The sequence below is a fragment of the Mobula hypostoma genome, chromosome 3, assembly GCF_963921235.1.
Source record: "Mobula hypostoma chromosome 3, sMobHyp1.1, whole genome shotgun sequence".
Taxonomy (NCBI): domain Eukaryota; kingdom Metazoa; phylum Chordata; class Chondrichthyes; order Myliobatiformes; family Myliobatidae; genus Mobula; species Mobula hypostoma.
Genome location: NC_086099.1, coordinates 106,800,552 through 106,824,418, shown reverse-complemented (window position 1 = coordinate 106,824,418; position 23,867 = coordinate 106,800,552). Strand labels below are relative to the sequence as shown.

Sequence of the window (23,867 nt, the reverse complement as noted above, 5' to 3'; positions counted from 1 at the left end):
GTATCAAAGGCACACAGTGAAAATATAATAATGTCATTTGTGACATGTTACTGGAGTCAAACCTACAGGCTAGAGAAAGCAACCAAATAACCAAGCATCTGAGGTAGTCCAGCAAGAGCAAATGCAAATAAGAACACTGAAAGATCAGCTTGATAGTAGAGGAAGAGATGAACAAACACAAGTTATTCTTTCTGCATAAGTTCTTTTTCTGTTAGTTTTTTTTAAAATTGTGCTTCATAAGTTTCACAAATTTAAATAATTTACTTTCTTAGCTGTCCAGATAGATCTTCTTACCCATATCAACTCCCTATGGTAATTTAACTTATCTAATTTAGATACACCATTAGAAATTGTTTTAGAGATATTGCTATAGGAAAGATATCCCTGGTCTTGCATCTTTTTTCCAATACTGCCTTAAAAATCTAATTCCAGGAGTTCTGTTTCAAGAGCCTCAATTTTAATATTTTTCATGTGCATCTAGATAACCCAATCCTAATACTTTATCATTCCACGAAGACAATGAACGTGCTGCTTATGCATATGCATACTGGTTTGATCAAAATTAATTGATTGTGTCTGCTGGATGAATAGTTTGCTGATTTTTAATGATTAGGTTTGCACATTAGGGACAGGAAAGACAGAGGGTTGTGGGGTGGAATCACAACCTTACTAATGCTCGAGTTACAGACACAGAGACTGCAACTGCTAGAATTTGGAGAAAAGGGAAATGATCTACTGAAAGAACGCGGGGGTCAAGTAGCTACTGTGAAGGCAAATAGGTGGTTGCAATTTCAATTCCAGACCCTGTATCAGAATGGAGAAAGTTGAGGGAAGATAGCTGAAACATAAAAGTGAGAGAGAAGGATAAGACAGAGGTTGGAAGGTGATAGGTGAGACCATTTGAGGTGGGATGATGAGAAGATGGGAGAGCGCGGTGGAAAAAGGGCAGGTATTGAGACAGAGGTTGGCAGGTGATAGAGGGAACCAGATTAGGGAGTGACAATGGGCAGAAAGCAGGTTGTGGGAGGGATAAGGAAGGTGAACAAGGGAGGAGAAAGGAACAAACGTGTGTTACAGCTGTTTGAAGAATGGGGAAAAATCAATGAAAAATTCTTGGCAATGTTCTCAATATTTCAATTGATAAAGGTGGTACATTGCCTGATTGCAAATCTGATTTTAGAATTCGACTGGGAAAGCTTCTTGTTCCTTGTTTATGACATGTATTATTACTGTGATGCACTGAATTAAGAATCTTAAAAATGAAATTTGTACGGTCATTCTACTAGATGAGTACATAAAAATGAAAGCAAACATAGAGGAAGTTAAACCACGCGAAATATAACAATTTTGCACACTAATCCAACACCAAAGACATGCTTAATTATGTAGGAATAAAGGCATAAACTATTTTAGAACACAGAACATAGAATAGTACAGCACAGTACAAGCCCTTCGGTCCACAATGTTGTGCCGACCCTTAAACCCTGCCTCCCATATAACCCCCCACCTTAAATTCCTCCATATACCTGTCAAGTAGTCTCTCAAATTTCACTAGTGTATCTGCCTCCACCACTGACTCAGGCAGTGCATTCCATGCACCAACCACTCTCTGAGTAAAAAACCTTCCTCTAATATCCCCCTTGAACTTCCCACCCCTTACCTTAAGGCCATGTCCTCTTCTATTGAGCAGTGGTGCCCTGGGGAAGAGGCACTGGCTGTTCACTCTATCTATTCCTCTTATTATCTTGTACACCTCTATCATGTAGGTAAATTATTGGAAGGAGTACTAAGAGATAGGATCTACAAGTATTTAGACAGACAGGGACTTATTAGGGAGAGTCAACATGGCTTTGTGCGTGGTTGGTCATGTTTAACCAACCTACTGGAGTTTTTTGAGGAGGTTACCAGGAAAGTGGATGAAGGGAAGGCAGTGGATGTTGTCTACATGGACTTCAGTAAGGCCTTTGACAAGGTCCCGCATGGGAGGTTAGTTAGGAAAATTCAGTTGCTAGGTATACATTGAGAGGTGGTAAATTGGATTAGACATTGGCTCAATGGAAGAAGCCAGAGAGTGGTGGTAGAGAATTGCTTCTCAGAGTGGAGGCCTGTGACTAGTGGTGTGCCACAGGGATCAGTGCTGGGTCCATTGTTATTTGTCATCTATGTCAATGATCTGGATAATAATGTGGTAAATTGGATCAGCAAATTTGCTGATGATACAAAGATTGGAGGTGTAGTGGACAGTGAGGAAGGTTTTCAGAGCCTGCAGAGGGACTTGGACCAGCTGGAAAAATGGGCTGAAAAATGGCAGATGGAGTTTAATACAGACAAGTGTGAGGTATTGCACTTTGGACCTTACAAACCAAGGTAGAACATACAAGGTAAATGGTAAGGCACTGAAGAGTGCAGTAGAACAGAGGGATCTGGGAATACAGATACAAAATTCCCTAAAAGTGGCGTCACAGGTAGGTAGGGTCGTAAAGAGAGCTTTTGGTACATTGGCCTTCATTAAACAAACTACTTGTGGGCCGAAGGGCCTGTACTGTGCTGTACTATTCTATGTTCTAAGTATAAGAGTTGGAATGTTATATGTGTGAAAAAAGTACATGATAATTGTGAATTCCTTATCCAAATAAAAATAAAATTAAAAAAAAGAGTTGGAATGTTATGGTGAGGTTGTATAAGGCATTGGTGAGGCCGAATTTGGTGTATTGTGTGCAGTTTTGGTCACCAAATTACAGGAAAGATGTTAATAAGGTTGAAAGAGTGCAGAGAAGGTTTACAAGGATGTTGCCGGGACTTGAGAAACTGTGTTACACGGAACGGTTGAATAGGTTAGAACTTTATTCCCTGGAGCGAAGAAGAATGAGGGGAGATTTGATAGAAGTATATAAAATTATGATGGATATAGGTAGAGTGAATGCAAGCAGGCTTTTTCCACTGAGGCCAGGGGAGGAAAAAACCAGAGGACATGGGTTAATGGTGAAGGGGGAAAAGTTTAAAGGGAACATTGTGGGGAGCTTCTTCACACAGAGAGTGGTGGGAGTGTGGAATGAGCTGCCAGATGAAGTGGTAAATGTGGGCTCACTTTTAACATTTAAGAGAAACTTGGACAGGTACATGGATGAGAGGTGTATGGAGGGATATGGTCCAGGTGCAGGTCAGTGGGACTAGGCAGAAAAATGGTTCGGCACAGCCAAGAAGGGCCAAAAGGCCTGTTTCTGTGCTGTAATGTTCTATGGTTCTATAAGCATCCTCTCATCCTCCTTCTCTCCAGAGAGTAAAGCCCTAGCTCCCCTAATCTCTGATCATAATCCATAGTCTCTAAACCAGGCAGCATCCTGGTAAATATCCTCTGTACCCTTTCCAAAGCTTCCACATCCTTCCTATAGTGAGGTGACCAGAACTGGACACAGTACTCCAAGTGTGGCTGAACCAGAGTTTTATAGAGCTGCATCATTACATCGCGACTCTTACACTCTATCCCTCGATTTATGAAAGCTAACACCCCATAAGCTTTCTTAACTACCCTATCTACCTGTGAGGCAACTTTCAGAGATCTGCGGACATGTACCCCCAGATCCCTCTGCTCCTCCACACTACCAAGTATCCTGCCATTTACTTTGTACTCTGCCTTGGAGTTTGTCCTTCCAAAGTGTACCACCTCACACTTCTCCGGGTTGAACTCCATCTGCCACTTCTCAGCCCACTTCTGCATCCTATCAATGTCTCTCTGCAATCTTCGACAATCCTCTACACTACCTCCAACACCACCTTTGTGATGTGGTCTTCGTGATATCTGGGAATTCACCCATCAGTCGATTAAATGCACATGCAGTGGTACATGTGCTTGACAGATTTGTTATAGGGAACTTCCTGGGGGAGTAGGGAAACAACCCAAAGTCCTTGACATCCACAAGCCGGCAGTTCTTAAGATTGACTAATAGTCCTTGGCCACACAAGAAATCAGCACAAAGCAGTAGACTAGCCACTTTAGCCAGGACTAAGTCCCATGTGTAACGTCATCCACTGAAGCAGAATGTCACCCATCATGTCCCATAGGTCTGGATCCCATTTCCGTTGGCGGCCTCCAGCAAGGCTTCATCACTCTTTGCACTCTCGTCAATAGGTGATGCCGGCAGCACACTCACTTCAACACCTGTGTCACACAGGAAGCCTCGCCCTGAAGAGGTGTCCATACTGAATCGTAGACGACCCTGGCAACTGGAATCCACGATGTTCACGGACCTCTGATGTCCCGATATGCTGGCAATGCCAAAGCTGCAAAGTGGTCGGCACTTACTAGTGTGCTTACCAAGTGAGACTGGTAATAGCACAGGCCCGGTGTCATCTGGTTCACAGCCTCAGGCATCCTTATTTTAGGGGCCTTGCTGACCGGGCTTATTGAGGTAGAGAAAGGAGGCGAACTGATGTATCACTGCCTGGCTGTATGGACTATCTGCCATTTTGTCAGGGATCTGGAGCTGCGCTCGATGACCTACAGCTTATTAGGGAGAGTGAACAGGAGATAGAGAGGACCTACATGGAGTTCGTCACCCCGAGGCTGCAGGAGTTAGGTAAGTGCGTGATGGTCAGGTAAGCAAGGGAAAGAGCTCAGATAGTAGAGGGTACCCTGTGGCCATCCCCCTCAGCAATCGATATCTCGTTTTGGATGCTGTTTGGGGGTGGGGGGGGCAGTGGGTGACCTGACAGAGGACAACCACAGCGATCGGGTCTCTGGCACTGAGCCTGGTTCCATGGTGCAGAAGGGAAAGAGGAAGATGAAGAATGTGGTAGGCATAGGGGATTCCATAGTGAGGGGAACAGACAGGAGGTTCTGTCAGCCTGATAGAGATACCTGTATGGCGTGTTGTCTCCCAGGTGCCAGAGTACAGGATGTCTCAGATCGGGTGCACAGTATTCTGAAGGGAGAGGGTGAACAGCCGGAAGCCTTGGTACACATTGGTACCAATGACATAGGTAGAAAAAGGGAGGAGGTCCTGAAGAGAGAATTCAGGGAGTTAGGTAGGAAACTGAAAAGCAGGACCTCTAGGGTAGTAATCTCAGGATTGCTGCCTGTGCCACGTACTAGCGAGTGCAAGAATAGCATGATCAGGAATATTAATGTGTGGCTGAGAGACTGGTGTAGGGGGCAGGGATTCAGATTCCTGGATTGTTGGGGCCTCTTCTGGGGGAGGTACAACCTTTACAAAAAGGACAGGTTTCACCTGAACCCAAAGGGGTCCAATATCCTAGTGTGCACATTTAATAGAGCTGTTCGGGAGGGTTTAAACTAATTTGGCAGGGGGTTGGGAACCGGAGTGATAGGGCTGAGGAAGGGGAAAACAGAAATAAATCAAAGATAGTGTGCAACAGAGATGATAGAAAGAACAGGCAGGAGATGAGGCTTAATCAAAGTCAATGGCATGAGTTACAGGGCAATAGAGGCATGGTGCCATTAAAACGGAAAGCAACAAATACTGGACTGAGAACAAGGAATAAGATGGACGATCTTGAAATTCAGCTGCAGATTGGCAAATATGACATTGTGGCCATCTCTGAAACTTGGATAAAGGATGGCTGCCATTTGGAGCTGAACGTCCAAGGATATACGGTATACAGTATTGGAAAGATAGTTTAGTAGGTAGAGGGGGTGGTGTGGCTATGTGCATAAGAAATCATATGAAATCATTGGAAAGAGATGACATAGGATTGGAAGGTGTAGAGTCTCTACGGGTTGAATTAAGAAATGACAAGGGTACTACTACTACTACTAGTACATTGACTCAGGCCTAGGGGGCCGGCGTCAGGCATGATGCCGGACTCTCCACTTCTCCCTCTCCCTCATCAGTGTGTTCAGTTCATCTACATTAGCCGCACCGCTGTCTTCTAGGAGCGTGTTGACCATAGTCTTGGGAGGGCGCTCAGGGTTCATCCTCCGGTGCTTAGACTGCCATATGATGACTAGGCTGGCAGGTACTCGGGGTGGCATAGACAGTGCCCGGCTAGTTGCAGTCTTCTCGCCTCGATTTTAGTGGACAGCATTGGTAAGTTGCTATAGAGCTCAACGTTCATCATGTGCTGTTGCCAACTCACATCAAGAGCCATCCGGAGCATTGGTGTATAGCAACCATCTAGAGACTTTCGCATTGTCTTGGTGAGTGTCCACTTCTCACATCCATACGTGAGAATGGACTCTATGACTGCTATGAAAATCCTCTCTTTAAGCCCTCTGGTCAGGTTCAACTTCCAGATTTCCTTCATGTCGTTCATAGCCCTCCACGCCAGCGCCTTCTGTATCTTTATGTCCTTCTCCGAACTCATCATTCTTGACCTGAGGTACTTATAGTCAAAGACTTTCTTAATGGTATCATTCTCTATGGTCTTGAGAGTACCTTCGTCGCAGTTAAACGCCATGTACTCTGTCTTTGTAGCGTTTAGGTGAAGTCCAACTTTATTGCACTCAATTTCCACTTTTGTCAGTAGCTGCTGTGCTTCCTCCATCCGGTCAGAGAGCAGGACTATGTCATCTGCAAAATCGAGATCTGTGAGTGTAACTGGTCTGACCCTTTTGGTTCGTCCTGGTTTTATGGTAAAACCAAGCTTGTCATGATCTTTGGTAGCTTGATGCAGAGCGTAATCAAGGACGATTATAAAGATGTAGGGTGCCAAAGTGTCTCCTTGCAGCACACCAGCTAGGAGCTTGAACACTGCTGTTTCTCCATCTGGTGATACAACTTCTGCCATGGTTTTGGTATAGCTGGACTCTTTTGCTCTCAGTAGATGGTCTGGCACTCCATAAGCTTTCAGGATCTTCAGTATTTTACCTCGGTGAATAGAGTCAAAAGCTTTGCGGAAATCAATGTAAGTATGCACGGCTGGTAGGTTGTTCTTCTTGACTTCCTCGGTGACCCTACGGAGAGCAACTATTTGCATTCCTATTGTGCATTTCTGCCGAAAATCATTCTGGTTGAATCTTAGCTTAGGGTCGATGGCGGTGCGAATCCTGTTCAAGATCATCCGATTGTATAGCTTTGCTAAGTTGCAGGTCAAGCTGATACCGAGGTAGTAATCTGTCTTTGTGAGGGATCCAGACTTGGGGACTGGGATAATGTTTGAGAGTGACCACAGTTCTGGTTTGTCGCCTTTCATCAGTGCCGTATTACATATGTCCAGCAAGATGTCGTCCAGGTTGTAGTTCTTCAGGACATCTGGTGGTATCCCATCTGGTTCAGTGCTCCTGCGTGGTTGAGTGCATATTTGGCCTTCTTCAGTTCCTCAGTGGTGAATGGGCCGTCATCGATGTCGACTTGCGTTAGTATTGTGGGTATGTCCTCTTCCTCTTCCGTGATCGTTGGAGGGGTTCCCAGCAGGTTCTTAAAGTGGGTAAACCATTTCAGGACATGGGTAAAAGGACCTTAATGGCAGTTGTATACAGACCTCCAAACGGAAGCCAGGATGTGGATTACAATTACAGCAGGAGATAGAAGAGGCGTGTCAGAAAGGCAATGTCATGATAATCATTGGGGATTTTAACATGAAAGTGGATTGGGAAAAGCAGGTCTTACTTGACCTCAAGAGAGAGAATTTGCAGAATGTCTAAGAGATGGCTTTTTAGAACAGCTTGTTGTTGAGCCCACTAGGGGATTGGCCGTGTGCTGGATTGGGTGTTGTGCAACAATCCGGAGGTGATAAGAGAGCTTAAGGTTAAGGAAGCCTTAGGGAACAGTCATCACAATATGATAGAGTTCACATTAAAATTTGAGAGGGAAAAAATAAAATCCAATGTGTCGGTATTTCAGTAGAATAAATGAAATTACAATGTCATGAGAGGGGAACTGGCCGAAGTTGACTGGAAAGGCAACAAGAGCAACAATGGCTGGAGTTCCTGTGAAAAATGAGGGAAGTGCAAGACAGATATATTCCAAATAAGAAGACATTTTCGAAGGGAAGAAGGACACTACCTTGGCTGACAAGTGAAGTTAGAGCCAAAGTAAAAGCTAAAGAGAGGGCACAACAGACAGGATCTCCCAGTAGCCACCCACTCCCATTCAGATATGTCCATACATGGCCTCCTCTACTGCCATGATGAGGCTAAACTCAGGTTGGAGGAGCAACACCTCATATACCGTCTAGGTAGTCTCCAGCCCCTTGGTATGAACATAGAATTCTCCAACCTCCGGTAATTTCCTCCCCCTCCCTTCCTCTATCCCTGTCATTCTGCCCCCTCCCCCAGCTGCCTATCACCTCCGTCATGGTTCCGCCTCCTTCTACTACCCATTGTGTTTCCCCCTATTCCTTCTTCACCTTTCCTGCCTATCACCTCCCTGCTTCCCCTCCCCCACCCCTTTATCTTTCCCCTTACTGGTTTTTCACCTGGAAACTACCAGCCTTCTCCTTCCCACCCTCTCCCCACCTTCTTTATAGGGCCTCTGCCCCTTCCCTCTACAGTCCTGACGAAGGGTTCCGGCCTGAAACGTCGACCGATCTTTTCCACGGATGCTGCCCGACCTGCTGAGTTCCTCCAGCGCGTTGTGAGTGTTGCTTTGACCCCAGCATCTGCAGATTATTTTGTGTTTAAAGAGAGGGCATACAAGGAAGACAGAGCTAGGGGGGGGGCAAGATAGAGGATTGGGGAGCTTTTAAAAACTTGCAGAAGGAAACTAAGAAGGTCATTAGGAAGGAAAAGATGCAGTATGAGAGGAAGCTGGCAACTAATATCAAAGATACTAAAAGCTTTTTTAAGTATATAAAGGGTAAAAGAGAGTCAAAGGTAGATATAGGACCAATACAAAATGACACTGGAGATATTGTAATGAGAGATGCAGAGATGGCAGAGGAACTAAAAGCGTATTTTGCATCAGTCTTCACAGTGGAAGACATCGGCAGTATACCGGACATTCAAAAGTGTCAGGGAAGTGAAGTTTGTGCAGTGAAAATTACGACTGAGAAGGTGCTCAGGAAGCTTAATGGTCTGAGGGTGGATAAATCTCCCGGATCCCTGGATCTGATGGAATACACCCTCGGGTTCTGAAGGAAGTCGCTGAAGAGACTGCAGAGGCATTAACACTGACCTTTCAATAATCGATAGGTTCTGGCATTGTACCGATGACTGGAAAATTGCAAATGTTTCTCCGCTATTTAAGAAAGGTGAGAGGCAGCAGAAAGGAAACTATAGACCTGGTAGCCTGACAACAGTGGTTGGGAAGTTGTTGGAATTAATTGTTAGGGATGAGATTACGGAGTACCTGGAGGCACATGACAAGATAGGCCAAAGCCTACATGGTTTCTTGAAAGGAAAATCCAGCCTGACAAACCTAATGCAATCCTTTGAGGAAATTACAAGCAGGGTAGACAAAGGGGATGCAGTAGATGTGGTGTACCTGGATTTTCAGAAAGCCTTTGACAAGGTGCCGCACCAGGCTGCTTAGCAAGATAAGAGCCCATGGAATTACAGGGAAGTTACTAGCATGGGTAAGCATTGGCTGGTCGGCAGAAAACAGAGAGTGGGAATAAAGGAATCCTATTCTAGCTGGCTGCCAGTTACCAGTGGAGTTGCACAGGGGTCGGTGTTGGGACCACTGCTTCTTACGATGTATGTCAATGATTAATAGATTTGTGTCTAAATTTGATGATGATACAAAGATAGGTGGTGGAGCAAGCGGTGTTGAGGAAGCAGAGAGCCTGCAGAGAGATTTAGATAGTTTAGGAGAATGGGCAAAGAAGTGGCAAATGAAATACAATGTTGGAAAGTGTATGGTCATGCACTTTGGTGGAAGAAATAAACAGGCAGACTATTATTTAGATTGGGAGAGAATTCAAAATGCTGAGATGCAAAGGGACTTGGGAGTCCTTGTGCAAGCCCTAAAGGTTAATCTCCAGGTTGAGTCGGTGGTGAAGAAGGCAAATGCAATGTTGGCATTCATTTCTAGAGGTATAGAATATAAGAGCAGGAATGTGATGTTGAGGCTCTATAAGGCACTCGTGAGACGACACTTGGAGTATTGTGTGCAGTTTTGGGCTCCGTATTTTAGAAAGGGTACACTGACATTGGAGGGGGTTCAGAGAAGATTCACAAGAATGATTCCAGGAATGAAAGGGTTACCATACGAAGAAAGTCTGGCAGCTGTTGGGCTGTATTCCCCGGAGTTCAGGAGAATCAGAGGGGATCTCATAGAAACATTCCGAATGTTAAAAGGCCTGAACAGATTATATATGGCAAAGTTATTTCCCATGGTAGGGGATTCTAGGACAAGAGGGCATGACTTCAGGATTGAAGGACGTCCTTTTAGAACTGAGATTTGGAGAAATTACTTTAGTCAGAGGGTGGTAAATCTGTGGAATTATGAGCGGCTGTGGAGGCCAAGTCACTGGGTGTATTTAAGGCAGCGATAAATAGGTTCTTGATGCCAGGGTATCAAAGGGTATGGGGTGAAAGCAGGGGAGTGGGGATGACTGGAATAATTGAATCAGCCCATGATTGAATGGTGGAGCAGATTTGATGGGCCAAATGGACTACTTCCGCTCCTATATCTTATGGTCTTATTTTAGCAAACTCCCTATAATCCATCCTGGGTGCAATAACAAGGGCAATGCAAACTTGACCAGGCATTTGCTACATGAAGCATTCTTTAAAAATAAAATGAGGATGGTGATTTCCCAGAAGAGACAGCATGTGGTCCATTAGCTCTGATGACTTAGCATCACCGAGTCTGGGCAAGGAGAGCAACTGTTCAGTGTGATCAGATAGTCCAAAAGTCTGTAAAAGGTGAGTTTTCAGCAATCAGTATTTATTGTGTTCAGGCAGGTATTCAAGCAGACTCACCACTCTCACCACAGTGCAATTGCTGAGCAATGCTACTACATAGAAGTAATCGGTGTTGTTGGCAGAGATCTCTTGCAGAGCAAACTGGGCCTCATCTTGTATGATCCAAGCGACGGCATTTTGCTCCCAAAACTCTGGCTGTTTCAAAGCAACTGCGTTGGCCAACATATTCAATCACTCCAGAATCATCCTAAAGCATAGGGGTCACCAATGTAGGCTTCCACAAATAAAACATAGTGAGGCAGGTTATGTTGAACAAAACCTGTAACACATTTTATTGAACTCCAAGACCTACACAGCAAAAGTGCACTAAAAACCTTGTATGTAATGACATCATCATGTCAGACCAGCCTCCTAGGGCGAAACCCCAATTCAATGTCAGTGGTTGTGAATTATGTACATTTCTCCCAATTGCGTTACCCTACCATGAGTAGAAATTTCTTCAGCCAGAGGGTGGTGAATCTGTCAAATTTATTGCCATGGTTGGTCATGGAAGCCAAGTCATGTGGTATATTTAGAGCAGAGTTTGATAGGTTTTTGATTAGTAAGGGTGTTAGTAAGGTTACAGGAAGAAGTAAGGAGAATGAGTTGAGATGGGTAATAAATCAGCCATGATGCAATGGTAAAACAGACTTGATGGGTTGAATGGCCTAATTCTGCTCCTACAGTTATGATCTTATGGTCTTATAACCTGAGTATGGCATCAAAAACCCTGGTGAAACTTAAGTCCAGGACCAAACAAGAAGGTCAGGTATGACCTACAGAGGGCTATCTCTAGGGCAAAAGAACAATTCCAATTGAGGTTAGAGGGAGTATTGGATGCATGCCAACTCTGGCAGGGTTTGCAAGCCATTACTTCCTACAAAGTGAAATCTTACACCATGAATGGTACTGATGCCTCACTCCCAGATGAGCTTAACACCTTTAATGCACGCTTTGAAAGTAAGAATAAAACTACACCTACGTGAGTCCCTGCAGCATCTGGTAACCCTGTGATCTCCATCTCAAAGGCCAATGTCAGACTGTCTTTCAAGAGAGTTAACCCTTGCAAGGTGACAGGTCCCAATGTTACACCTGGTAGGGCTCCGAAAACCTGTGCTGACGAACTGGTGGGTGTGTTCAACGACATTTTCAATCTCTCACTGCTACAGTCAGAAATTCCCACCTGCTTCAAGAGAGCAACAATCATACAAGTGTCCAAGAAGAGCAGGGTGAGCAACCTTAACGGCCATCGTCCAACAGCACTCACAGCTATGGTGATGAAGTGCTTTGAGCGGATGGTCAAGGTTAGAATCAACTCCTGCCTCAGCAAGGACCTGGACAGACTGCAATTTGTCTATCACCACAATAAGTCTGCAGCAGATGCGATCTCATTGCCTCTTCATACAAACTTGGATCACCTGGACAATACTAATAGCTATGTCAGGCTGCTGTTTATTGACTACAGCTCAGCATTAAACACAATCATTCCTACAGTTCTGATCAAAAATCTCCAAAACCTGGGCCTGTGTACCTTCCTCTGCAACTGGATACTCAACTTCCTAACCAGAAGACCAGTCTGTGCAGGTTGAAAATAACCTCTCCACTTCACTGATAATCAACACTGGCACACGTCAGGGATGTGTGCTCAGCCCACTGCTCTACTCTCTCTACACCCATGACTGTGTGGCTAGGCACAGCTCAAGTGCCATCTATAACTTTGCTAATGACAGAACTATTGCTGGCAGCTTTTCTGATGGTGATGAGAAGGCATACAGGAAAGAGACAGATCAGCTGGTTGAGTGGTGTCGTAGGACAACCTTGCACTCAACGTCAGTAAGACTAAAGCATTGATTGTGGACTTCAGAAAGGGTAAGACAAGAGAACAAATAACAGTTCTCATCGAGGGATCAGAATTGGAAAGGGTGAGCAACTTCAAGTTCCTGGGTGTCAATATCTCTGAGGATCTATCCTGGGCCCAACATATTGAAGCAGTTACAATGAAGGCAGACAATGACTATATTTCATTAGGATTTTGAGATTTGGTATGTCACCAAAGACACTCACAAATCTCTACAGACATAGTGTGGAGAGCATTCTAACTGGCTGCATCACCATCTGGTATGGGGTGACACTGCACAGGATCGGACTAAGCTGCAGAAAGTTGTGAACTCAATCAGCTCCATCATGGACACTAACCTCACCAGCATCCACAACACCTTCAAACCATGATGCCTCAAAAAGGCAGCATCCATCATTAAGGATCCCTAATGCCCAGGATGTGACCTCTTCTCATTGCTCCTAACAGGGTGGAGGTACAGGCCTGAAAGCCTGAAGGCACAAACTCTGTGATTCAGGAATAGCTTCTTCCCCTCTGCCAACAGATTTCTGAATAGACACTGAACCAATGAACATTGCCTCACTACTTTTTTTTTGCTTTCTGCACTATTTATTTACTCAATTTAACTCTCAAGTATCAATACACACACATATACTCACTTATTGTAACTTACCGTTTTTTGGTATTACAATGAACTGCTGCTGCATAACAAATTTCATGACATATGCCAGTGATATTAAACCTGATTCTGAGTCATAAGTTCAAGAAAGCAGCTGTTTTCAAGGACAATTAGGGATAAGCTTTTGCTCCAGGCCTTGCCTCCAACATCTAGTTTGTGAAATAAAGAATATGATTGCAAAACCTGGGAGCAAAATTTGGCTATTCAGCCCATCAACTGTTTGCTATCATTCATTCATAACTGATTTATTTTCCATCTCAACCCCATTCTCTTGCCTTCTCCCTTACTAATCAAGAACCTATCAATTTAAATGGACCAAACGACTTGGCCTTCACAGCCATCTATAGCAATGAATTCCACATTTCACCACCCTCATTCCTCCTCAGCTCTGCCCTTAAGGCACATCCTTCTATTCTCAAGCTGTGCTCTCTGCCACAGAATCTTAAAACAAATGCATTTAGCAAGTTTTATCAACATTCAACTAGAAATTTCAAGGAGTGAAAATCTGGGTAAAGAATGGAAGAATGGATGGAGGGGATGAACGATAGAAATATTATTCACTAAAATATTAAGTAACTTAATGACAAATACATGATCAAATTGTGAATTATAAATAATAATTATCCCAGAAGTACACACTACAAGCTCAAGCACCTAACTCTTATTGATTAGTATTTTATAATACTTGGCTTTTTTTAGACTGATGTTGCTTCTAACTCTGCATGTACACATTTGCTACAACTGCACATCACTGTTGTACACATTACAGCTGGTGCAAGGCCTCACTCCTCAAACACAAACTTTCATTGAGAAAAATACACGTTAATTGAATAAAAATATTAACACATCCCTATTACCAGTATTGTATAAACGCTGTAAAATAAAATGCGCACAACAGCCATCCTTCTGAATTGACACCTCAGATTAGTTGACAGAGCAGTCAGTGAATGAATTGCCACGTCAAACTCCCCACGTATTTGAAATTTGCTGATGTCCTTACTCTTTATTCTAGATGAATATATAATTCAGGAGAAAGTGCTCAGTTTAGGAACTGCCAGTGTCTGAAGGAAGAAAGATTTAGAAATATAATAGAAAATATGCAATCTTAAGCTAAATGAATCAGGAACCAAAATGCAAAACTGCTTAAGAGCACCGTTGCAGTTTACCTTGCGGTCAGTGGATGCCGTTTGCTGCCTCACTGGGGTGCCCGGTTATTGCCCTAGCCGGCTGTCCTGTAGCCGGGCTTGCTCTCGGTGCAATCAATGCTCTGTCCACCAGCTGGGGAAGTGCCACGTCAAAGAGCCGCCACCGCCGGCCGGCCGGCACAAGCTCGCCCGGACGCTGCGCATGCGCAGCCACCGGGCAGCCAGAGGCACACGTCAGCGTAGAAAGAGAATCGGAAACCGAGGAGATGGGCCGAGTGGAGGGGCGGATAGGGATGATGTGAAGCCACGGGGCCCAGAGGGACAGTGGCGAAACCATGCCAAACGCGGGAGGCAGTGGGAACCTTGGGCAGGCGGCCCGGGAGACGTGGCCAATCTCACCGAGACAGTAAGAAGGAGCAGAATGTGTCGGGCCGCTGCAAAAGAACTGGAGGAAAGCAGGGAGATCGAGGAATTAAACTAGGCCGTGAAAAGGCAGCAAAATTTGAGAGACAAGGGGAGGACAGGAACGTTATAAAGAGGGGTCAAAATCAGTCGCCATAGCTTCTGTTGTTTGTGTTTCTTCGCACCAATTTTAAGGTGCAATCTTGTGTGGCCACTTATCATGATCCATCTCCGCTATTTATGCATTATATCTACCTAAAACAGTTGTAAGACCATTAATCACCTTCTCCATGGATGCTAATAATATGGGCAGTTTTTGGTAGACACTGTGCACCACACACTATTGATAAGTACAGTTTATATTCATGATTTATATTTACAATTTGCTCAAGTGTTTTTGGTGTATTATCTGAGTTTTCATCCTACGGTAATTGTTGAATTGCAATCATAAGAGTGCACAGGAACAAGAGTATGCCATGTAACTTACTGGGCCTGTGCATGACTGATCTGTGAGCTAATACTATGTGCCTGCCTTTATATCCACAGAACCACACCAGTCTCAGACTTATAATTAACAATTCATTATGAATATGCAGAAGTTTACATTTTTCACCATACTTTAATTAGAAGTGTTTCTTAACTTTATCCCTGAGTTTTCCTCTTGGAAAGAGTGATCATAGTTTGAATGAGTTTCACATTCAGATGGAGGATGAAATAGATCTAAAATTAATGTATTATGCTTGAACAAGGGACACCACAACAGGATGAGGGAGGAGTTGGCTAATGTGGATTGCGAGCACAGGCTATTTGGTAGGATAGTTGAGGAACAGTGGAATACTTCCAAAGAGATTTTTCACAGTGCTCAACAAAAGTACAGAGGGGAAATTAAGAACCTGGTGGCATGGTGCGAAGACAATAACCTATCCCTCAACATCAGCAAGATGAAGGAATTGGTTGTTGACTTCAGAAGGAGTAGTGGACTGCACGACCCAATTTACATAGGTGGTGCGCAAGTGGAACAGGTCAAAAGCTTTAAGTTCCTCAGAGTCAATATCACAAATGACCTGACTTGGTCCAACCAAGCAGAGTCCGCTGCCAAGAAAGCCCACCAGCGCCTTTACTTCCTGAGAAAACTAAAGAAATTTGGCCTGTCCCCTAAAACCTTCACTAATTTTTATAGATGCACCGTAGAAAGCATTTTTCTAGGGTGCATCACAACCTGGTATGGAAGTTGTCCTGTCCAAGACCGAAAGAAGCTGCAGAAGATCGCAATCACAGCGCAGCACATCACACAAACCAATCTTCCATCCGTGGACTCACTTTACACCGCACGCTGTGCTGTGCAGTGCTGCCAGGATAATTAAGGATACGACACACCCAGCCAACACACTTTTTGTCCTTCTCCTCTCCGGGAGAAGATTCAGGAGCTTGAAGACTCGTACGGCCAGATTTGGGAACAGCTTCTTTCCAACTGTGATAAGAGTGCTGAATGGATCCTGGCCTGGATCTGGGCCGTACCCTCCAAATATCCGAACCTGCCTCTTGGTTTTTTTTGCACTACCTTACTTCCCATTTTTCTATTTATGATTTATAATTCAAATTTTTAATATTTACTAATTTTAACTATTTTTAATATCTTTAATATTTAATATTTGTAATCCAGGGGATGTGAAGCGCAGAATCAAATATCGCTGTGATGATTGTACGTTCTATTACCAATTGTTTGGTGACAATAAAGTATAAAGTATAAAAGTATATTCCAGTCAAAAGTAAGGACAGTAAGTGTGGGGAGAGCCAGCCTTGGATAACTAAGCAAATAAAATATAGTATCAAATTAAAAGCTCATGTGTACAAAGTTGCAAAGAATAGTGGGAGACCGGAGGATTAGGAAAACTTTAAAAAGCAACAAAGAACTAAACAAGAAATAAGGAAAGGGAAGATAGAGTATGAAAGTGAATTAGCACAAAATATAAAAACAGATAGCAAAAGTTTTTATAAATATATAAAGCAGAAGAGGGTGGCCAAAGTCAAAGTAGGTCTCTTGGAAGACGAGAAGGGGAAATTGATATTGGGTGATAAGGAAATGGCTGAGGCATTGAACGACTTTTTTGCGTCGGTCTTCACAGTGGAGGACACGTCTAATATGCCAAAGAATGATGTTATGGATGAAATGGGAGGTGAGGGCCTTGATAAAATCACTGTCACTAAAGAGATAGTGATGAGCAAACCAGAGAGCCTGAAGGTAGATAAGTCCCCTGGTCCTGATAGGATGCATGCCAGGGTGCTGAAAGAATTGGCAGAGGTTATAGTAGACGAGTTGGTAATCATTTACCAAAACTGTCTAGATTCTGGGCAGGTCCTGGCGGATTGGAAGACAGCAAATGTTACGCCACTTTTTAAAAAAGGATGTAGGCAAAAGACGAGCAACTATAGGCCAGTTAGCTTAACATCTGTAGTCGGGAAAATGCTTGAAGCTGTCATTAAGGAAGAAGTAGCAAAACATTTAGAAAGGAGTGGTTCCACTAGACAGATGCAGCATGGATTCAGAAAGGGCAGGTCCTGTTTGACAAACTTACTGGAGTTCTTTGAGGACATAATGAGTGCAGTGGATAGAGGGGAACAGGTGGATGTCGTATACTTGGATTTCCAGAAGGCGTTCGATAAGGTGCCACACAAAAGACGTATAAATAAGATATGGATGCATGGAGTCGGAGGAAGTGTATTGGCATGGATAGTGGATTGGTTAACCAATAGAAAGCAGGGAGTTGGTATAGATGGGTGTTTCTCTGGTTGGCAGTCAGTGGTGAGTGGGGTGCCGTAGGAGTCGGTGCTGGGCCCGCAGCTGTTTACTGTTTACATTGATGATTTGGAAGAGGGGACTGAGTGTAACGTAGCAAAATTGCGGAAATGACACTAAACTGAGTGGAAAAGCAAATTGTACAGAGGACATGGAGAGTCTGCAGTGGGATATAGATAGGTTAAGTGAGTGGGCCAAGGTCTGGCAGATGGAATACAGCGTTGGTAAATACGAGATCATCCACTTTGGAAGGAATAACAGAAGAGCAGATTATTATTTAAAGGGTGAAAGATTGCAGCATGCTGTTGTGCAGAGAGACTCGGGAGTGCTTGTTCATAAATTGCAAACAGTTGGCTTGCAGGTACAACAGGTTATTAAGAAGGCAAATGGAATGTTGGCCTTCATTGCTAGAGAGATTGAATTCAAGAGCAGGGAGGTCATGCTGCAACTATACAGGGTACTGGTGAGGCCGCACCTGGAGTACTGTGTGCAGTTCTGGTCTCCATACTTGAGGAAGGATATACTGGCTTTGGAGGCAGTGCAGAAGAGATTCACCAGGTTGATTCCAGGGATGAAGGGGTTAACCTATGAGGAGAGACTGAGTTGCTTGGGACTATACTCTCTGGAATTCAGAAGAATGAGAGAGGATCTTATAGAAATACACAAAATTTTGAAAGGGATAGATAAGATAGAAGTAGGAAAGTTGTTTCCATTGGGAGGTGAGACTAGAACTAAGGGACATTGCCTCAAGATTTAGAGGAGAAGATTTAAGATGGAGATGAGGAGAAACAGTTTTTCTCCAGAGAGTGGTGAATCTGTGGAATTCGCTGCCCAGGAAAGCAGTTGAGGCTTCTTCACTAAATATATTTAAGATACAGTTAGATAGATTTTTTACATAGTAGGGGAATTAAGGGTTATGGGGAAAAGGCAGGTAGATGAAGCTGAGTTTACAGACAGATCAGCCTTGATCTTATTGAATGGCGGGGCAGGCTCGATGGGCCGGATGGCCTACTCCTGCTCCTATTTCTTATGTTCTTATTTAACCATCAGGCTCTTGAATAAAAGGGGCTAAATGCACTCAATTTTACTTGCACCATCATTGAAATGTTCCTACAACCAATTAGTTCATTTTCAAGGACTCTTTATCTCATTATCTAATGTTCTCATTATTTATTCCTATTTATTTATATTTGTATTTGCACAGTCTGTTGTCTTCTGCACTCTGATTGATCTTCCGTTGATGGATTTGCTGAATACCCCCACGTGAAAATGAATCTCAGGTTGTATAGAGCAACATATATATACCTTGATAATAAAATTTACTTTGACTTTGGGAGAGAGAGAAAATAAAGGAATTGGCGGAAATATTCAGCATCCTTAGAAAAAACTGGGATAGAGAATAGAGATCAGTTTCTGTTTTAAGATAGTTTTCTTCATCTCACCATTTCTGACAGGTCTTGGATCTGTCATGTCAACTCTGTCTTTCCACCAATGCTGCTTAATCTGATGAGTGTAACAAGCATTTTCTCCTTTAACTTCAGGTTTTCTATATCTGTAGAACTGATTTCCATTCACTGCAGTGAGTCCTAGTCGAGTTGTGGACTCCTTAACTAAGAGAACTGCTTTTTCTCTACTCCGATCTTGTCCCTTGATTCAGAAACATAGAATAGTACACCACTGGAGAGGCCATGCAGCCCACATTGTTATGCTGATCAACGCCAATTTATACTAAATATCCTCTTCCTGCTAAATGTCCTTCTGTGATATGGACAGGTCCATATCCCTTCATATTCATAGGTCCTATCTGAAAGTCTCGTCAAGATTCAAGGTTGTTTAGTTTCATTTCCTGTACACAAGTGTAAGGAAAACAAAATAATTGTTACTCCGGATTGGATACAGCACATAAAAACACAAAATATCAAGAACACAATATTAATAATTATACGATAAATATAAATACATAAGATCGCTAATATACATAGATGAATTGTATGTCCATAAAGTGACATTCATAAGATAATTGACGAGACATGATGAAATGCTTTGAGAGATTGGTCATGATTAGACTGGCCCCCTGCCTCAGCAAGGACATGGACCCATTGCAATTTGCTTATCGCCATAATAGGTCAACGGAAGACAAAATCTCGATAGCTCTTCACACGGCCTTAGACCAGCTGGACAACACAAACACCTATGTCAGGATGCTGTTCATCAACTATAGCTCAGCATTTAATACCATCATTCCCACAATCCTGATTGAAAAGTTACAGAACGTGGGCCTCTGTACCTCCATCTGCAATTGGATCCTCAAATTCCTAACCGAAGACCACAGTCTGTGCGGATTGGTGATAACATATCCTCCTCGCTGACGATCAACACTGGTGCACCTCAGGGGTGTGTGCTTAGCCCACTGCTCTGCCCTTTCTATAACCATGACTGTGTGGCTAGGCAGAGCTCAAATACCATCTATAAATTTGCTGATGATACAACCATTGTTGGTAGAATCCCAGATGGAGACAAGACAGCATACAGGAGCGAGATATGCCAACTAGTGGAGTGGTGTCACAGCAACAGCCTTGCCCTCAATGTCAGTAAGATGAAAGAGCTGATTGTGGACTTCAGGAAGAGTAAGACAAAGGAACACATACCAATCTTCATAGAGGGATCAGAAGTGGAGAGAGTGAGCAATTTCAAGTTCCTGGGTGTCAAGATCTCTGAGGACCTAACCTAGTCCCAAAATATCGATACAGCTGTGAAGAAGGCAAGACAGCAACTACACTTCATTAGGAGTTTGAAGAAATTTGGTATATCCCTTCTACAGATGTACCATGAAGAGCATTCTGCCAGGCTGCATCACTGTCTGGTATGGGGGGAGGGGGGTGCGGGGAGCTACTGCACAGGATCAAAAGAAGCTGCAGAAGGTTGTAAATTTAATCAGCTCCATCTTGGGTACCAGCCTACAAAGTACCCAGGACATCTTCAAGGAGCGGAGTCTCATAAAGGCAGCATCCATTATTAAGGATCTTCAGCAGTCAAGGCATGCCCTTTTCTCACTGCTACCATCAGGTAGGAGGTACAGAAGCCTGAAGGCACTCATTCAGTGATTCAGGAACAGCTTCTTCCCCTCTGCCATCCAATTCTTAAATGGACATTGAACCCATGAACACTACCTCACTTTTTTAATATACAAACGTATATTATTTCTGTTTTTTGCACAATTTTTAATCTATTCAATATATCTATACAGTAAACACGAGGAAATCTGCAGATTCTGGAAATTCAAGCAACACACATCAAAGTTGCTGGTGAACGCAGCAGGCCAGGCAGCATCTCTAGGAAGAGGTACAGTCACCATTTCAGGCCGAGACCCTTCGTCAGGACTAACTGAAGGAAGAGATAGTAAGAGATTTGAAAGTGGGAGGGGGAGAGGAGATCCAAATGATAGGAGAAGGCAGGAGAGGGAGGGTTGGAGCCAAGAGCTGGACAGGTGATTGGCAAAAGGCATATGAGAGGATCATGGGACAGGAGGCCCAGGGAGAAGGAAAAGGGGGAGGGAGGGAAAAAACCCAGAGGATGGGCAAAGGGTATAGTCAGAAGGACAGAGGGAGAAAAAGGAGAGAGAGAGAAAGAATGTGTGTATATAAATAAATAACGGATGGGGTATGAGGGAGAGGTGCTGTGTCCGGTGCTCCCGATGTGGCCTTCTGTATATTGGCGAGACCCGACGCAGACTGGGAGATTGTTTTGCTGAACACCTATGCTCCGTCCGCCAGAGAAAGCAGGATCTCCCAGTGGCCACACATTTTAATTGCACATTACTGCATCCGGTGCTCCCGATGTGGCCTTCTATATATTGGCAAGACCCGACGCAGACTGGGAGATCGTTTTGCTGAACACCTACGCTCCATCCGTCAGAGAAAGCAGGATCTCCCAGTGGCCACACATTTTAATTCCACATCCCATTCCCATTCTGATATGTCTATCCACGGCTTCCTGTACTGTAAAGATGAAGCCACATTCAGGTTGGAGGAACAACACCTTATATTCCGTCTGGGTAGCCTCCAACCTGATGGCATGAAAATTGACTTCTCTAACTTCTGCTAATGCCTCACCTCCCTCTCGTTCCCCATCCGTTATTTATTTATATACACACATTCTTTCTCTCTCTCTCTCCTTTTTCTCTCTCTGTCCCTCTGACTATACCCCTTGCCCATCCTCTGTGTTTCCCCCCCTCCCCCTTTTCCTTCTCCCTGGGCCTCCTGTCCCATGATCCTCTCATATCCCTTTTGCCAATCACCTGTCCAGCTCTTGGCTCCATCCGCCCCTGCCCCCTGTCTTCTCCTATCATTTTGGATCTCCCCCTCCCCCCCCACTTTCAAATCTCTTACTATCTCTTCCTTCAGTTAGTCCTGACGAAGGGTCTCGGCCTGAAACGTCCACTGTACCTCTTCCTAGAGATGCTGCCTGGCCTGCTGCGTTCACCAGAAACTTTGATGTGTGTTGCTATGTATACAGTAATTTATTTATTATTATTTTTCTTCTTCTATATTATGTATTGCATTGAACTGCTGCTGCTAAGTTAACAAATTTCATGACACATGCCGGTGATAATAAACCTGATTCTGATAATAATGTGGCGGTGTGGATCAGCATTACCGCTTGTGGAAAGTAACTGTTTTTGAGTCTGGTGTTCTTGGCATGGATGCTATATAGCCTCCTCCCTGATGAGAGTGGGACATACAGTCCATGGGCAGGGTGGGTGGGATTCTTCATGATGTTAATGGCCTTTTTCCAGAAACTTTCTGTATATATATACTTGATTTTGGGTAGGCTGGTGCCAGTGATGCATTGGGCAGCTTTGACTACCCGTTGTGAAACCTCCCTGTCTGCCGCAGTGCACTTTGCATACCAAGCAGTGATGCAGCTTGTTAGGATGCTCTCTACTGCATATCTGCAGAATGACGTGAGTGTTGATGTGCATAGTCCAACTCTTTACAGCCTCCTCAGAAACTAGAGGCATTGGTGAGCTTTCCTGACTGTGTTTTAGGGCAACGAGAGGTTGTGTGTGAACGGCCCTCCCAGAAGTTTGAAACTGCTTGCAGTTTTCATTGCTGTGCCACCAATGTAAACTGGGGTGTGAGTGGAGCAAATTTTCCTGAAGTTGATAACCATTTTATTTGTCTTGTTGACATTAAAGAAGAAATTAATGTCTTGGCCTCAAGCTCTTCCACCTCTTCTTCTCAGTAGGCCATCTCATCGTTGTTAGTGATGAACCCCATCACTGTCATGTCATCAACAAACTTGACGATGTGATTACTCGGGTGTTTGGCCATGCAGTCATGTGTGAGCAGAGTGTACAGCAATGGGCTCAGCATAGAGCACTGATGTTGAGGATGATGGGGAGGGAGGAGCGTTTGTGATCCTGACTATTTGAGGTCCGTTGGTTGGGAAGTTCAACACCCAGTTGCACAATGGTGCATTTAGACCGAGGGGTAGGAATTTGTTCACCAACATCTATGGAACAATAGTGTTAATGCTGAACTGAAATCCAGAAACAGCCTTCTGACGTAAGTGTCCTTGTTTTCTAGGTCTATCAGGGCCAACTGCATGACAGATGATATGTTAATCCATTCTAGGCACCTACCATTCTCTGCATTAAAAAACTTGGCCCTCACATTACCTTTAAATTCCCCCCTCTAACCTTAAAAGCATATCCTCTGATGTTCGTCATATATATAAAAGGAAAAACATTCTATCTACACATTTCATAATTTAACAAAAAATCTATTGGATTCCCCTCAGCCTGACACTTTAGGGAGAACAACCGAAGTTTGTCCATCCTTTCCTTATAGTTTCTAACCTCAAATCCAGACAGCATCCTGGTAAAACTTCTCCACAGCCTTCACATTCTTCCTATAATGGGATGACCAGAACTGCACACAGCACCCCAAGTGTGGTCTAACTAAAGTTTTATATGGCAGCAACATGACTTCCTTACTCTTCTACTCAATGCCACTAATGAAGACAAGCATGACTTCTTTACAATTTTATCCACTTGCATAGCCACTTTTAGTGAACTATGGACCTGGACCCCAGATCTGTCTGTAACTCAATGTTATTAAGGAACCTACTATTAATTATTTATTAATTATTAATTAATACTATTAATTGTATGCTTTCTCCTTTCAGCTGGTTTCTCA

The 23,867-nt window shown here is 43.8% G+C and overlaps 1 protein-coding gene across 2 annotated transcripts in view; it reads right to left on the bottom strand.

Annotated features, from left to right (window-relative positions):
• The window catches only part of sec24d (SEC24 homolog D, COPII coat complex component), a 202,873-nt gene extending 188,222 nt beyond the window's left edge, over nucleotides 1-14,651 (bottom strand). The window contains exon 1 of one of the 2 annotated variants that reach the window (XM_063043567.1): nucleotides 14,490-14,651. The gene's annotated coding sequence lies outside the window, so the exon portion shown is untranslated. Of the gene's footprint in view, nucleotides 1-11,789; nucleotides 11,803-14,489 lie in introns of those variants that run through there. The other variant, XM_063043568.1, reaches the window with a different exon arrangement.
• Nucleotides 14,652-23,867: the final 9,216 nt, after the last annotated feature.